The sequence below is a fragment of the Dipteris shenzhenensis genome, chromosome 13 (assembly GCF_047967505.1).
Source record: "Dipteris shenzhenensis isolate YYH24624 ecotype China chromosome 13, Dip_SZ_1.0, whole genome shotgun sequence".
NCBI classification, from domain to species: Eukaryota; Viridiplantae; Streptophyta; class Polypodiopsida; order Gleicheniales; family Dipteridaceae; genus Dipteris; species Dipteris shenzhenensis.
In genome coordinates, this window is record NC_141608.1 from 7,311,677 (window position 1) to 7,326,607 (window position 14,931).

Below are 14,931 nucleotides of genomic sequence, written 5' to 3' on the forward strand. Positions count from 1 at the left end.
GTCATTATAGAGTAAGCATATCTGATGATTGTCTTGGAAAAGTGACTCTTTGAACTACTAGAGTTGATGAAGATGGAGTGGGCCCTAAAATTTTTGTAAGCTAGTCAAAGTATAATGGTTGAGCATTGTTTAATTGTGTTTGGTAAAGGGATCCTTTGAATTACTAGAGTTAATAAAGATAGAGTGGACACTAGAACTATTGTATCATGAAGTTTTATCAATGATGGCATCTCTAAAGAGTAGTCACCAACCTTCTTTTGACTAGATTATATAACTTTTATAGCTTTGGATTCTTATGATATCTTGTGTTGAAGACAAATTTGATGGATGTAACACAAGTTTTTTCCAAATCTCATCAAGAATATGTGCATAATATAGAGAGCCAAATAGTTCTAAATGATTGACTTAGAGTTTAATTCTTGTCTTCTGGTGTCATTTTTTACAAGATAGCAGTAGGGATTATATTCATCAATTATACAATTGTTTCACATGCTTTTTTTGAAAAGATCCCCCAAATTGAAAGAATTCAAAATATATTAATTAGGGGGGGGGGGAATGAGGGGAGGGGTGGAAAGGAAATGGAAGAGGTAAATAAGAGAGTGTTTAATGAAGACATCCCTCTATTTATGAGGGGATGGGGCCCCATGAGGATAAGAATTCATAGCTATTATACTCTACGCCTTTTCATGACAACTTTATGTAGCTTAATGGTAAGCCCTCATGAATGCATTATGGATGTCTTTTGCTTGGGTGAAGCCATTTTTGGTATGGTTCAAGGAATTTTTTGTATACAGGAATCTTGCTTGACCCATAACTTATGAATTGCTGAATGGAATTTGAGAAAATTGGTCTTCAAGTTATTGTACACATCCCAAACTTGAACATGAGATCAAAAAAATATGGAATCAAGATATGAAATAAGAGTGTTAAAGAATTACATGTGCTATGTTGCATGTGAAGCATGCATCCTAAAGAGTATAGAATGTAACAATTTATTCAAATGCATTTAAATTTTGTTCTATGCATACATGCAACCAAGTAATCATTCAAAAGTACATTGTGTGAGCTTCTCCTCAACCAAAGGATGAGCAAAGGACATACCTAATTGAGAACATTAAATGTGGTTTAAGGGACCTCCAATGTTGTGCTAAAATTATGTACACCCACTTGAGGGCATGCTCCATACCTCCTTGATTTGTTGAAAAACAAAACCAATTAAAAAGATGGAAGCAAATCCTCCTACCGCCCTGCAACCTACATTGTGTAGAGTTAGCTCAACATGACCTCATCCTTTTGGTTTGGCATTATCTTCTTTACTCGGGTAAGTTGTCTTCTCTTCTTTGCTCATCTCACATGCTAGCTGTCTTTGTCCTAGTTGGTCTATTCTGGTAGTTCATGGGATCATTTCCACGACAACAATGGCAAGATGCAGCTTGTCATGGCTTGTGCTAGAGAAGCAAATAGAGGCTGTAAGATAGGAAAGCTAAAACATTATGGGGTAAGGAAAGAAATGGCACAGTACCAAAATAGCAATGGAAGACACTTTTTCAATGTTTGGGGGGGGAGAAACAACAAGAAGAAATAATAGTCCTTTGCAGAGAAGCAGCAGGAAGTGGTTGTAGATCCATGCATTTGATTATTGCCATAGTAGTAAAGAACATGAGGTGTAGTCTCATAATTGGTGGGAATGATTTGAGGTAGCAACATCATGCCATTCAGGTGAATACCAGTCTTGAGTCTTCATAAGGTTTATCTTGCACCCTAAAATTCATAGCATGAAAACCATACCCACATCTCGAGAGATGCATGCCCAAGAGACGATGCTCTCTAACCTGAGAAATGGCCTATAGAAAGAAAAAGGGGTGCATAGCTTAGATCAATTATTTACAAAGAGGGCAGCATTAGCTACGTTGATATCCTCTAAAACAAAGGAGAAATTACATGGGCACACAATGTCAAAGATGTCAATCAAAAGGACCAATGTGTGACAACACAAGAAAAGGAGAGATAGCCTAAGTGCTAAAGCCATTCATAGTGTGACAACGTTTTGGAACAAGAATAGGATAGTTTATCAAAGTAATAAGAACATTTGCAAAAAAAGCAAATAGGATGCAAGAAATGGGACCATCACATCGTATACATGCTTGATATAATGGAAGGCAGTGGCTGCCTAAACCAGCCTTGTGGTTGTCTGTAATTGAGTTTTAGAATAGTTTAATTGTTTAATTTCTGAATTGGGCTCGCTTGGGCTTAATGTGTAAACTAGCTCGATGGTTGGAACAACATGCTATATATCATCATGTTCGTTCAAGTCAAACACCAATTATATGATTGTTCTAAACCAGCGTGGTTGAACAACAATATATTTTGCTGGTTCGGGCTCGATTCAGGCCATACACTAGTTAAGTTATCAACCCAAGTGGCTTGGACTTAATATGAGTGTCCTAAACTAGTCAATGGTAGAAACATCTTGCATTGTATCACCGAGTTGGTTCAGGTCAAATAGGAGTTATGTGATTGTACTAAATTAGCATGGTTGACCAAAAGTAATCAAAAATATATTTCACAATAGAAATAATTGATGACTAAGCTAGTGGGTGAAATTGATGTATTTCCTAGTGGTTGAAATTGTTGTGTTTCCTAGTACTTGGTTAAATTATTTAAGTTTAATTTCTAGGCTAGTTTGGGTCATATACCATTTAACTTCTAAACTAGGCTAGCTTGGAATTCAATGTGATTGACAATGTCCTAGAGTAGTGCGGTGGTTGGAACATCATGCAATATATCATGGAGCTAGTTTTGGTCAAACAAGAGTGATGCGATTGTCTTAAACCAGCATGGTTGAATGGCAAATAAATAAATAAATTTGTAATGAAATTATTGATGACCAACCTAGTGGTTGAAATTTATATGTTTCCAAGTATTTAAATTAGTTAAGTTTATTTTTTGGGCTAGTTCAGGTCATATACTAGTAGTTAATGTAAAGAATAAGGGAGAGAGATAGGAGACTCAAGTTCAGCTTTCTTCACAACACACAAAAGAGAGAGGACACAAGGTTAGAGGGTGAAGCCTTTCTTCACTTTTGCACACAACAACAATACAATAGAAGAGGGAAATACCCTATATGTCAAATCCTAGAATACGTGGTTCATATGTGAACCCAAACCAAAAACATACGTGGTAGTCTAACTACACCACGAGTACAACTAACATAGGCGGTGACATAAATGATAGTCATCCAGGAGATATATCGGGGGTAGAGCTTGATATCTCAACACTCCCCCTCAAGCTCAAATCCATCTCACGTACACCAAGCAAGCTCCTAAACCTGCGAAGCTTCTTGGTACCCAATGCCTTCGTAAAAATATCAGCCACCTGCTCCTCAGTGCTAACATAGACAAGATCAATCTCACCAGCTAGAACCTTCTCTCTCACAAAGTGATAATGCACCTTAATGTGCTTTGTTCTAGAATGATAAACTGGGTTATTAGCAAGCATGATGCTGCTAATGTTGTCACAATGAATGACAACTGCTGCATGAATTGACTGTCCCATATCTGCAAGTAGCTTCCGTAACCAAGCTACCTCACATGCAGCCATTGCTGCACCCCTGTACTCAGCCTCTGTGCTCGACAAGGCAACTGTTGGCTGCTTCTTGCTGCTCCAACTGATGGCACCACTCCCAAGGGAAAACATAAAACCACTAGTAGATCTCCTGTCTGAGACACTACCAGCCCAGTCAGCATCTGTGTATCCATGTACCTGTAATGCACACCCAAGGAAGCCACACCTGCTCCTCAGTGCTAACATAGACAAGATCAATCTCACCAGCTAGAACCTTCTCTCTCACAAAGTGATAATGCACCTCAATGTGCTTTGTTCTAGAATGATAAACTGGGTTATTAGCAAGCATGATGCTGCTAATGTTGTCACAATGAATGACAACTGCTGCATGAATTGACTGTCCCATATCTGCAAGTAGCTTCCGTAACCAAGCTACCTCACATGCAGCCATTGCTGCACCCCTGTACTCAGCCTCTGTGCTCGACAAGGCAACTGTTGGCTGCTTCTTGCTGCTCCAACTGATGGCACCACTCCCAAGGGAAAACATAAAACCACTAGTAGATCTCCTGTCTGAGACACTACCAGCCCAGTCAGCATCTGTGTATCCATGTACCTGTAATGCACACCCAGCTTCATAAAACAGTCCATAATGCAATGTGGACTTCACATTCCGCAGTATGCACCTAGCCGCATCCAAATGTGGCTTCCTTGGTGCCTGCATAAACTGACTCACCAGCCCCACAGCATAGCTCAAATCTGGTATGGTTATAGTCATGTAAATCAAGCTACCTACTATGCGCCTGTACATAGTAATATCTTCAAGAAGCTCACCTGTCTCTGCATTGAGCTTCACATTCTGCTCCAATGGAACAGAGATAGACTTACAGCCTGTCATCCCATATTTGGACAGCATGTCCAAACCGTATTGCCTTTGCAACAGCCATATCCCACTCGGGGATCTAATAACCTCAATGCCCAAGAAGTAACGCAGCTCTCCCAAATCCTTCATCTCAAATTTCTACTTCAAGAGCAGCTTCACTTCATTAATGTCTGCATCACTATCACCTGTAATAATCAAGTCATCAACATAGATGACTATAAGCACAATCCCTCTGTTTGTCCTTTTCACATAAAGTGAAAAATCTGAATTGGAAATCTGAAATCCAATAGTGACAAGATATTGCCCTATCTTGTCTGACCATGCCCTCGGCGCCTGTTTTAAGCCATACAAGGCTTTGCGCAACCTGCATACAAAATCGGGGTGTGAATTATCCTCATAACCTTCTGGCTGCATCATATAAACCTCTTCCTGCAAATCACCAGGCAAGAAGGCATTTTTCACATCCATCTGATGCAAAGACCATCCCTTTGCAGCAGCCATGGCAATTACTGCTCTCACGGTTGCCATCCTTGCAACTGGGCTGAAAGTTTCCTCATAGTCAATTCCATATGTCTACGCAAAACCTTTGGCAACCAATCTTGCCTTGTACCTGCTAACAAACCCATCAGCATTGTGCTTTACTTTGTAAACCCACTTGCAGCCAATAGCCTTCTTATCATGAGGCAAAGGCATCAAATCCCAAGTGTGGTTTGCATCCAAGGCTGCCATCTCTTCATCCATAGCTGCTTCCCAATTTTTATGCCCTGCTGCATCCTCAAAACATGTGGGCTCTGGCTCCTCTAGAACCTTGACCATATAAGCATAGTGATGTGCTGTATACCCATCATATCTCAGCCTGTCAACTGGATACTTAATACGAGTGGACCTCCGTACAACTGGATCAGTTGCAGGAGTCTTTAAATCATGCCTGCTTTTCCTTGCACCAGGTGTAACAACAGAAGGAATCCCAAGTTCCTCATCAAGGCTCATTTCAGAGCCGCTTGACTCTCCATCAACATGAGAGCTACCAGCAGACACATCAAACACTGGAGCATGCTCTACTTTTTCTTTTCCCTTATGTGATACCTGCACAACACTATCAGGGCTGCCATGTGACGATTCACTAGATCTCAATCTCCCTATCCATGCATTAGATCCACTAGTAGAGGACTCTCTGGGTCCACTCAAGGCTTGAGATTGCTGCTCTGCATTTATTGCAGCATTCCCATTTCCTGCATCTGCATCTCCTACCATAACAGTTGGTGCATACCAGCTGCTCATTTCATCAAAAACAACATCTCTGCTCACTTGCATTTTGTGGGTGGAAGGGTTATAACAGCGATACCCTTTCTGGTGCAGAGCATATCCAATAAAGATGCATTTTTCTGCCTTTGGATCCGGCTTTGTTCTCTTCTCATCAGGAACATGAACATAAGCTATGCAACCAAATACCTTCAAGTGAGAAATATCTGGTTTTTGGCCTGTATACATTTCTTCAGGTGTCATGCCATGGACAGCTGCAATGGGGGTTCTGTTCATAATATAAACAGCAGTTGCTACTGCTTCAGCCCAAAAATAATCAGGCATGTTTTTCTCATTTAGGATCGCCCGTCCTACTTCTGCAATATGCCTGTTCTTCCTTTCTGCAACCCCATTCTGCTGAGGGGTAGACCTGCATGAGTACTTCCTTTGAATTCCCTGTTCTTTTAGATATTCACAAAATTCTTCTGAAAAGTACTCTCCCCCTCCATCAGATCTTAGCACTTTAATATGCACACCTTTCTCTTTTTCAACCATGGCCTTAAAAGCCTTGAAATGGCTGAACACTTCACTTTTGTGCTTCATAAAATAAATTCACACCTTCCTAGTGTAGTCATCAATAAATGTCACATAATAATGGCATCCACCAATAGAAGCAGCTTTGGTTGTCCAAACATCTGAATGGATCACTTCCAAAGGTCTTCTGCTCACCTTAGCATTTTTGGGAAATGCATGTCTGGCCTGCTTACCCATTTGGCATGCTTCACATACCTTTTGCATTCCCTCAACTCTGAATTTAGGCAAACCTGCAACAATGTTTTTCGTTTGCATAGATTTCAGCCTTTGTATATTCACGTGCCCAATGCACTTGTGCCATATCTCAATATCTGCAATGACACCTCTCCCATGCGCAAACATAGCAGCTTTCACCTCAGGCATATCAACATCCAAGGTGAACATTCTGCCATTTTTGTTGCCTTTCGCAACCAAGCGGCACTTATTTTTCAAGTCCTCAACAAAGCATCCATCAGGATTAAATCTAACCTGCAGACCTTGCTCAACCATCTGGCCAACTGAAACCAGGTTCTTAGTGATTTTTGGAACATGAAGTACATCTGCCAAGTACTTCGTTTTGCCATCCTGCATAGCCAATGGCACTTTACCAACCTGTGTAATTGGGTGCGCAGTATCATCACCTGTTTCAACATAACCTGGCTTATCCAAATTTCTAACATCATGAAACCACTCACCATGACTGGTCATGTGGTTAGAGGCACCTGAATCAACATACCAAACATCATTGCAAGCTGCAGCATCTCCTGACATGGAGTTAACCATATGCTACATCACAAAAAGGTGCTCATTTCTGTCGTCACCATGCCCACTTGATGATGCATAGTTGCTTTGCTGCAACTTCCCACTTTTGATGTCATTCTACTTTTTATAGCATGTATTCTCCTTGTGTCCAGGCTTTCCACAATAATAGCATTCTGTGCTGCTATTTACTTGCTGGTTCCTTTGCCATGAACCACGGCCTCTTTGGCTCCCCCTGCCTCTAGAATTACCACGTCCTTCTCCATAGGACTGGTTTTCCTGTTGTTGCTGTTGATTCTGATTTCCTGCACGGCCACCAAAACGACCTCTTCCTCTACCCCTGCCTCTACCTGTATTCGAGTAGAAAGCAGTCTCTTGAGAAGTTGAGGTGGCTGAACCACCATTCCTTTGCTCTTCACTCAGCAAGAGAGCAATAAGTTCCTGAAAATTAGGAAATGTTTCACGGACTCCAATGGATGTCCAAAACTGTGCATAATCTTTCCCAAGACCATTCAAGGTCACGGACACTAAGTCCTCATCATCAACAGGTGCTCCAATGGAGGCAAGAGAATCTGCAAGGCCTTTCACCTTCAAGGAATATTCATTTATATTCAGATTTTTCCTTTGCACATTGTGCAACTCCTGCTTTAGCTGCATCTTTCGTGCTTTGGTATTTGTGCTATACAGCTTCACCAATGTATCCCATGCCTCCTTAGGCGTCTCTACATCCTGTATATGCACAATCATAGAATCTGAAATGCTAACAGACAGCCAATACAAGCATTTTCTGGCTTTTTCATGCCATTCTTTAAAGGCCTTCAATTCAGCAGGACTGGGAGCAGCACCCAAAACTGGTTCTGCAGTTTCACCACTGATGTACTCCCAAACTCCCTTTCCCATAAGAAAGTTTGTCATCCTGAACTTCCATGCTTGGAAGTTGTTCTTGTCAAGCTTCTCACTGACAATGGTAGACAGATTCTTAGACATTTTACAAATCACGAATTGCAACAGCAACCTGTAAACACAGCAAATGCCTCACAAGGGCAAATAGCAAAACTTCTGCAAAAAGCCTCACAGGGGCAGATCTGCAACACTGACGAAAGTGGTATTTCACCACACAGTCACTTCCTAGTGACGATTTTGCATCAATAGGCAACAGGCATGAATCTGCAACTCCCAATATCTCTGCACACAGGCATACGATGCATTTTCTGTGGCACCTTTCCACCGACTAGCCGCGCAGTGGTCGCACAGCGAGAAACAGGGCCTTTTTGTGAGTGCCTGCGAAGAACTTCCGCCTTCAAAACGGGCCCCGAAACGGCCTCAAATCAAAAAAATAAAGTCACCAAGGGCTTTGCCCCCTCCCGCAGCATATACTGTGCTCTCGCCACACCGCGAAGGGCCTCTCAATCTGAAACAGTGCACTCCTGCACTTCTGGCTGTGCTGCCTGCAGAGATTTGGTCCCAAACTCGAAATAGGAAAGCAACACTGGTCCTCTCACCAGGACACCACAGGTTTGGCTTGCTTTCTTGAGCTCCTTACCACGAACAAGGCTCTGATACCATGTAAAGAATAAGAGAGAGAGATAGGAGACTCAAGTTCAGCTTTCTTCACAACACACAAAAGAGAGAGGACACAAGGTTAGAGGGTGAAGCCTTTCTTCACTTTTGCACACAACAACAATACAATAGAAGAGGGAAATACCCTATATGTCAAACCCTAGAATACGTGGTTCATATGTGAACCCAAACCAAAAACATACGTGGTAGTCTAACTACACCACGAGTACAACTAACATAGGCGGTGACATAAATGATAGTCATCCAGGAGATATATCGGGGGTAGAGCTTGATATCTCAACGGTTAATTTCTAAACCAGGCTGGCTTGGACTTAATGTGATTGGGCCCGTAAGTGGTTGGGACATCATGCAACATATCACCGAGCTGAATCAACATGGGAACAAAAATAAACTAACATATATTTTGCAACCAAAATAATTGATGCCCAGCTTGGTGGTTGAAAGTGTTGTGTTTCCAAGTAGTTAAATTAGTTTAACTTAATTTTTCAGTTGGTTCAAGTCATACATAGGCTAGTTTGGATTATGATCGTCCAAAATGATCCTAATGGTGGGAACAAAATAATATAATTTAGATAGTTAATGTGACTGTCCTAAATTGACTTTTGTTATTATCTAATTGGTAACTGTGCTTCCCAATAGTTAAATTAATTTAGTTTAATTTTTGAGATGGTTCGAGTCATGCATGGGATGGATTGAAGTTTATATGATTGTCTTAAACCACCCGATGGTTGGAACACCAGTTATATGACTACCATACACTAGTTATATGAGTGCCCTAATCCAGTGAGAATCCAGCATGGTGGTTGAAATTGTTTTGTTTTAGTAGTTTGATTAGTTTAATCAGCTTTATTAGACTATGTTTTAGCACAAACTGTGTTTGTTTTCTTCATAATAGTGCAAAAAAGGGAGAATAAGACAATGTTGCATGTCCAAGATGCAGTTCTTTTTTGCATGCCCAAAATTTATTTCCCACATGCTGGGTGAGTAGACAGAGTTGTATCTGAAGTTTATGGCTCAGAACCTTGACATTTTGATTAGGAAAAGGAGCTTTGAGCATTGTAAGCCTTAGTACATCAAGGAGCTCAAAGACATGAATGTGTGTTTTTGCAAAACACACATAGACTTTGACTTGGCCCGGAAAGTTTTGAATGACTTGAGATCTGGTTGTGTTGGAGCATTTCTCTACGCAGGTAGATGCCCATGTCTCACAAATGAATGTATGGCTTGTAGGCCACCTGGGTCCTCATCATGTGTTGCAAGGAGGCCAGCCAAGTTTGGTATCCTAAGGTCTCTATGGGAGCTAGTGGTTTGTCCAAATGGAATAAGAGAAGAAAACCTTGTTGCTCTAAAATGGAGGAGATTTGGACATGTTAATGTTGAAGGATCAAAGAAAAAGAGATGGCTACTATCGTATATGAGCACTCATCAGAGCAAGCTTATAGATAGCTTGGTTCAATCCATCCCAAAATATGTGCTTCATAGTTTCACGGCCAACTAGCAAGATAAGCAGTTCAGGAGTGCCTTGCCAATTTTCCCCATGACACTATTGTCTCATTCATACACTTTATAGAAAGTTTTTTATTTTAGAAGCAAGATGAGATACAAAGTGCTCACTAGTACAACAAGTAGATAAAAACTCTAGTGCATATCACGTACAATCATTTGCTTATGACTAATGCCAATCCTCTTGCTAACTCATAGGAGTCTAGGTCAGTGCAACGTACATACCATTTCTACATTTTGGATGATAGGGAATGTGACACCTTATTTGTGTAGCATGATTTTCTACTACATTGGGAATGGCTAAAAAATGATGATCCCCATCTACAAGAAAATATAAAACAAAATTGGGTGTGGTTAGATGGTGCTTCCTCTCAATTTAATCAGCTCGTGGAGTCTACTTTGTCTCAAGGTTTAAATCCTTGACTAGTCTAAACATGACGTGAAATTTATTTGGGTATAGCCATGGCAAGTGGGAACATGATGGATGTGGTGCTGTTATTAAGTGATTTCTATTTAGACACCAATTAACATGCCCTCAAGAGGAGCTCAATGATGCCTATGATTCTATAACATGGCTTACAGCATAGCTCTCCATAGGGACACAATCAACATATAGTAAACAAAGCCTCAAGAATAGTGTAGAGTGTAGAGTGTTCTATGATGTGAACATGAATGAAGTCTAAAGGAGAAGTAGATATGATTGTGAGGTCATTAAAGAAACTTGTAGTTTGCACAAAATATGGGGCTTTCAAACAACCTTCTAGTCAAAATAAGAAGAATTTCTTGTTTTTGCAGTGCATGCATCATAGGGGATCATGACAATTGTGAGAACATTGTAACTATGAGAGATCTGCAAAGAGATGGGAGCCAGTTGCCTCTATGTGAACATGGATGATAGAAAATGGATAGACAAACGATGACTCACCATAGTTTGGGAAGTGTTTTAATGACCTCATTGGCTATCTAGAAGAGGCGGAGAGCTTTGTAGTTGTCGCACCCGACATTGGGGAGAATGAGGAAGATGGCCCATACTTTGTGTTGTCGTGTACCAAATCCAAGCACAAAGTTAAGGAAGCATTTAAGGATCATTGGGAAACAACCTATGAGAAGTGGGATGTAGTAATTAGAGCTATTGATATAAAAAAAATCCAAGATAGGCCACAATTACATTTTGTTAATAAGAGTCTGCAAATATTTGTGTACTCTCATCTAGTATGAGCTATTAAGTTCTAGTTGCAAGATGTGCCTAGACAAAAGAAGGGCAAGAGTTTCTTCAAAATGTATTTAGACATGCAGCACACCATGGGGTGTCTTGGAGTAGTGGATGACTGCGATAGCACAAGAAAATGTATTCTTGTTGCATGGTGTAGTTAACCAAGGAAAAGGTGTTCCACTTATCCTAGAAAAATGAAAAATGTAATTACAGCTGGCTTGTACAACCAGTGCACATCTTTTTATTAAATCCCAAGCCCACTGCATTTGTTTTAGTAACTCGCAAATAACCCTACACCAAGGAAAAGAAAAGGGACGAATATTAGCCCAAGGTCAAATTCAGATCCTTCTACAAGTTGCCTAGACTAATATTTACAACATTAAATGTGATATATTCGCCCAAATTTTAACATAACTTTCTCATAAAAGCTCCTAATTTAGCCCTCCAAATACTCAAATTATTGGCACAAGTCATCTGGACACATCTATAATGTTAGATGTTTTTAATTCTATCTTAAAATTTAAAACTTTCATGTGAAGATTAAGTATACTTAAACCCATTAAAGCCTTGAAATGGTAGTATGGGCTAATATTTGTAACTATATCGCAGAGAGTTTTGCCCAATGACATACACTTCAATAGCTATGTTCCTAAAAGATTTGCCTAATGACCACTTTCATAACTCTTATTTTTAACCTTGCCCTACATTTGTTTTAGTAATCCTAAATGAGAGGAGATATATGCCACTTATCTCTTGTACAACCACAGAGCCAATGACCATAAAACTTGAGCGAATGAATTGTATGCCATTCATCTTGTAATAATCGAAGAAAAACACCATCATTTGTTGTTGGTGGTAGTTAATCCTAGATGACTTATCGTGTACAACCAACCATTGTGCTAGTTGTGATCCTAAAGTAGTAAGTTGTATAAGTTCAATTGTTGATGTGGCCCTTGAGGGGTCCCCTTTAGGGCAAGGGACATATCAACATGCCACCTGACATATATGGCATGTCAATATGGACCTTACCCTAAAGTGGACCCCTCAAAGGCTCATATATCATGTGCAACCAACCACCATGCTGATGAACTCTTTTTTTACAAAAAAAGGTAAGTTCTATTAATGCTTGAAAAACCATACAACCAGCTTCCAAAAGGAGCTATCAATGAAAATAAATAGGTTGCCAACTACAAGAACAAGCATTCGTTTCAGATCTCATGGCTCATCACCTATAGAGATTCCAAAAGAGGAGCTAGCAACCATGATGGTGGTCTATATACCTAGCAAATATCCCTTGTGGAATGGGTGTAGAATACTCTTGCTGAGACCATATTGCTCTGCCAAAGTGTCCATTCCTACCTGGCAGCCCAGGTATTTCGCCGTCTTCCCCCTCAAGATCCAACAAAAGCCAAAATTAGCTGCCCAATGTCAAATCTCCCGCATCTCCTTCGTGCTAGTGAAGAAACCAATGGATCTAGTTTAATTTATGCAAGCTCTGGAAGCCTTGCAATAAATGGATAAGGCCCCTTCGGCCTTGTCTAGTTTGGCCATAGAGCCATCCAAGTAGAGCATTGTGTCATCTACAAACTCAGAGTTAAGGAGCTCCTTCTCTTGCTTGATTAGAAGACACATCCCTGTAAGGCCAAGCGTTTGTCCCAAACCACCTCTCTAGCCAAAAGGGTGGTTTTGGGTGGTGGGTGATGCCTCCTCTGACTAAAAAAGCTAGTTGTAGATGGCTGTAGTCATCTCAAGGATCTTCTACAGGTCCATGCATATGCATCCATGTGGGTCTTGAAGCTGCTGAAGTTGGATCCTTACGGACCATGGACCCCGGTGGCCTAAGAGAACTGTCTGGTCATCCTATCACCCTAATGGACCCACGTGGCCCAAGAAGAGTAGTATGAGAACATTGCTCTACAAACACCCAAATCCTACAACTCCAAGCGTGCACACTCTAGGCAATCCCTAAGACATTGGGATCCTGGATCCCGCTCCTTGAGTCTCTTGCTAGATGCAAGGTCTCTACGCGAAGGGCTCTCTCGCACTCTTGAAGAGCCGCTCTCCAACTGAGGTCTTGACTCTAGAGCTCCCGACTACTATGTTGAATCCTTTCAATTGCCCAAGTTGCCTATCCCTCCTCAGGTTTCCTCCTCAGGTTTGCACTCTTAGGCTATCTCTAGAGATCTGCTACTATCAATTGTTGGATGTCCACCTCTTGGAAGAGAACATCTGGTATACCAACCCCATTTTGGGTTAGTCTACAATGGGGCTTCTCCAAGTTTAGAACCATTGGAGAGAGGTCCAACATCATGGTGCCTACTAGAATGCCAGTGGAGCCACCCACAGAGTAGAGTCCAATCCCCAATATAAAACCTATTTAGACACTCTAGCAATCCATCCTACCACAAAAACACAGGTTGCTTGAGAACCTAGAAAACGCAGCCTCTTGCCAAGGGTCCTTTCCACCACTGATCACAAAAATGAACTGCTCCCATGTACTCCTCTCCCTTGCCGGCACCTCTGTGAAAGAGGCTCCTCCCTGCTTAAAGTCCGCTCCAACAATCCATGAGTCCACCTTGGGGAGGTAGTTCATGAGCTACCACCAAAAAGCCAGGTGGTCTTGGCTGTAAGCGGGTGCATACACACTCAACATACCAATCCGAGCATCTCCCACCTAAAGGCCCATCCACACTGCATGGCTTGGAATGAGCTCGCCCTACACAAAAATGTTTGGGGCTACAACAAGAGATACTGAAATGCAAACCCCTCCGCTCCTCCTACCAACTACTACTAGGGACCAAACCTCTAGGCTCCTTCCAAGGAGAAGATGGTGTCGGCGTGTGATTTCTATTGTGGAAAAGATGTGCTCCTAAATCAAAAGATAGTCAACAGGTCTACCTACTAGAGCCCACTACAATTCCTGATGGAGAATCAGGTACAACGACGGCTGTTGGCTACGCGCATGATCATGAAGGCAATGCACATTCTAGCTCACCATAGTTAAACTCATGGGGAAGGGACGGCAGTGAACAAGGCTCACCTATGTGTGAGAACCTACTCTAAGAAACCTAACTTCAACAACTTCGTCAAAGGTTTAGAGGGAGAGTAATCTGTGTTTGTGCATCGATGGGGACCAAAGTCACCATTGACTCAATCCCTACCTTGCGGGCCTAGTACTGGGATGAAAGAGACATCTACACCGAAGAGGTCAGCTCAGTGTTGAAGTGTCCAATAGGTAGGCTATGAGAGAAATGCCTCTGATGGCAAGTGGATCATTGCTATAGTCCCTGGCTTCACTAGAGAGAAGTCAAGCTAGACGTATGCAGTACCTCCATGAGTGAGCCAAAGGTCCATGCCCTAAGGTCCCATCCACTCATCCATATTTGGTATATTTGCTGATTTATCATTGCATCAAAGAGCTCTAGTGTCCACTTCTCCACCCCTTTAGAGGCAAAATGGAGGATCTGAACCGGGTGGGCATCATGGATGTTTTTATCAAAGGTATATTTATACATTAATATAAAATATTGGTGAAAGTTTATTGAGCTATTTTTTTAAGTTTTATGTGAAAATTTTTGAAGTTTCGCCAGGACTTACATATTTTACTTCAAAATTC